Source organism: Colobus angolensis, unplaced genomic scaffold (genome assembly GCF_000951035.1).
Source record: "Colobus angolensis palliatus isolate OR3802 unplaced genomic scaffold, Cang.pa_1.0 Scaffold396, whole genome shotgun sequence".
Classification (NCBI taxonomy): domain Eukaryota; kingdom Metazoa; phylum Chordata; class Mammalia; order Primates; family Cercopithecidae; genus Colobus; species Colobus angolensis.
The window spans coordinates 2,103,929-2,106,356 of record NW_012117332.1 but is presented as its reverse complement, the minus strand read 5'-3'; the positions used below and the strand labels follow the sequence as shown (position 1 = coordinate 2,106,356).

The 2,428-nt window shown below is 41.7% G+C and overlaps 1 pseudogene; it reads right to left on the bottom strand.

The window, feature by feature from the left end:
* Positions 1-493: 493 nt before the first annotated feature.
* Positions 494-1,068, bottom strand: LOC105521097 (annotated as a pseudogene).
* Positions 1,069-2,428: the final 1,360 nt, after the last annotated feature.

Genomic DNA, 2,428 nt, shown 5'->3' with positions numbered 1-2,428 from the left:
TCTTCACACCTCAGGTAATTTTGGATTTTATCCTTGACATTATGAAGAACAAATTGTGGATAAACTGGATCCTGTTTTCTTTTCTTTTTATTTACCAAGTAATTATCTGGTTTGGACTTGAACTGCAAACTCAGTTTTCTCCAGTGTTTCTTGAGTGGTAGCTTTAATCTCAGTTAAAATCTTTGTCTTCGGCTTAGGTCGGCTTCATGCAAGTGTTCAGGGGCCAGCCAGTGATTTTTTTTTTTTTTAGTTTACTAAATGCCCTGTTTGTTCTGTGAACAAGGCTCAGAAAGGTATAGACAGAATTTGTAGGTTGAGAAATCTGTGTAGTTGTGACTTCACAACTATACTTCACAAAAGCAGTAATGACAGCAGCTTCTGAACACATTAACCTACGATTGTTTGGTTTAAAGTGAACACAGTGAGAATAGTTCCTAGCGGAATCTAAGTGATCATTACGGTTTGCTGCTCTAGTCTTTTTTTTTTTGCTGCTCTAGTCTTTAAGAACGAGTGGAGTCTTCACTTGAGCCACCACCTCCTTGCTGCTCAGGGCTTCAACAATCACAAATGCAAACATGAAGCTGGTCCCAGGCCCCTGGTTCGTAAGAATCAGGTCATCCTTTTCTACATAATTCTCATAGTAGGTGTAATTACCTCCATTCATCATTTTTGTCTTCAGCAAGCAGTAACTTCGAAAGTAAAGTAACTTTACTTTCAAAAGCCTATGTCATGAGCCTACAGAGCAGTGGGACCTGCACAGAAGGCGGCTATCAGGCTCTTCCGGTTTTCCTGCTCCTTCAGTATCTCCTTCATGGCAGCAGACTCAGATAAAATCTGTGAATCCAGATTACCTCCTGGTAGAACGATCGTGTCATATGGTCCCTCTTTTTTTGCATCTTCAAGACTGGCATCAGGAGAAATGACAACATCATGGCTATACTGTACTGGGTCTTTCCCAGCCAGACCTACAATGATGACCTCAATCCCAGCTCACCTCATGACATCTACAGGGATGACTGTCTCCTCTGCTCCTTTAGCCAGGATGACCAGAGCTCTTTTGGAAGCCATTTTTATGTTATATGTTTTAAAGGCCTACACCAGGCTGCGATTTTGGCAGAATTGAAGGATTTCTTTTCTGGCTTTTTCTTTTCTAAAATCCTCCTTCTCTCTCCAGTAGCTGCAATTTCCTGGATACAATCTTTTGGTTTCTTGGAGCAGAGGGGCACAGAGGATTCAAAAAAATAATTCAAGAAAACTTCCCAGAATCGACAGATTTTAGACTCACCACCAGGAACAAAAGGTCATCACACCCAGAACATTAAGAGCTTTCAGAAAACTAAGAAAAGACAATTTATAGAGAGAAGCAGGTGAAGAGACACTGGAGGACAACAGCACAAAAGCCTCCGAATTCTGAGAAAAATGATTTCCAACCTAGAATTCTATACTCAAGATGCTATCATTAAAGATTTTCTGCAGATAGTCAAAGTCTCAAAATATTTACCTCCAATATACTATTTTCTCAGGAAGCCACTACAGGGTGAGTTTTACCATGTGAGGGAGCAAACCAAAAAAGAAGACATGGAGTATAGAAGCAGCTGATCCAATCCAGGCAAAGGAACTTCCAGGTTGGTGATTACAAAAGGAGATGCCAAGTATGAAGTCGACCCAGCAGGCATCCAGCCTAGACCAGGACAGGCTAGAAATCTGTAGGAAGTTGTTCAAGAAGACAAACTTGGTAAAATGTCTATGTTTGAATATATTGCAAGGACATTTGAACTTGGATGGAGGACATTTTGAGATGTATGAAAATGATTACAATACATAAAAAAAATAAAAAATACAGTAAGAAAAGAATATAGGGTATAGCTCGCTTAGAACTGCATGACGTCTACACAGGCCTCATAATGCCAGCACTGGATGCTGGTCTAATCAGAATGAACACACTGAAAAGACGGGTTAAGGGAGTATGTATGTGGTAGAGAGGATGAAAGAGGAGAGAGCTGAATTTTCATATTCTATTGTAGGAAGATGATAGGGTTCAAAACCACAGAATTAAGAAGTGGCAATACAAACCTGTGAAGGTATGGACCACAAGGTAAATACCAAAAGACTCAGAGCGGCTAGGAGAATGCAAATGGATGCCGGCTAGGAGAACGGAAGTGGATGGCGGCCAGGAGAACGGAAGTGGATGGCGGCCAGGAGAACGGAAGTGGATGGCGCCTAGGGGAACGGAAGTGGATGGCCTAGAACGGAAGTGGATGGCGGCTAGGAGAACGGAAGTGGATGGCGGCTAGGAGAATGGAAATGGACGGCTTCAGGGAGCAAGCAAAGGAGGGAGACACAGAGGGGTTGATCATTTTCATAATCAGCTCTGCGGAGACATTTGACTTTTTATGTATTTGATTAAAAAATAATCTGACACATTTGC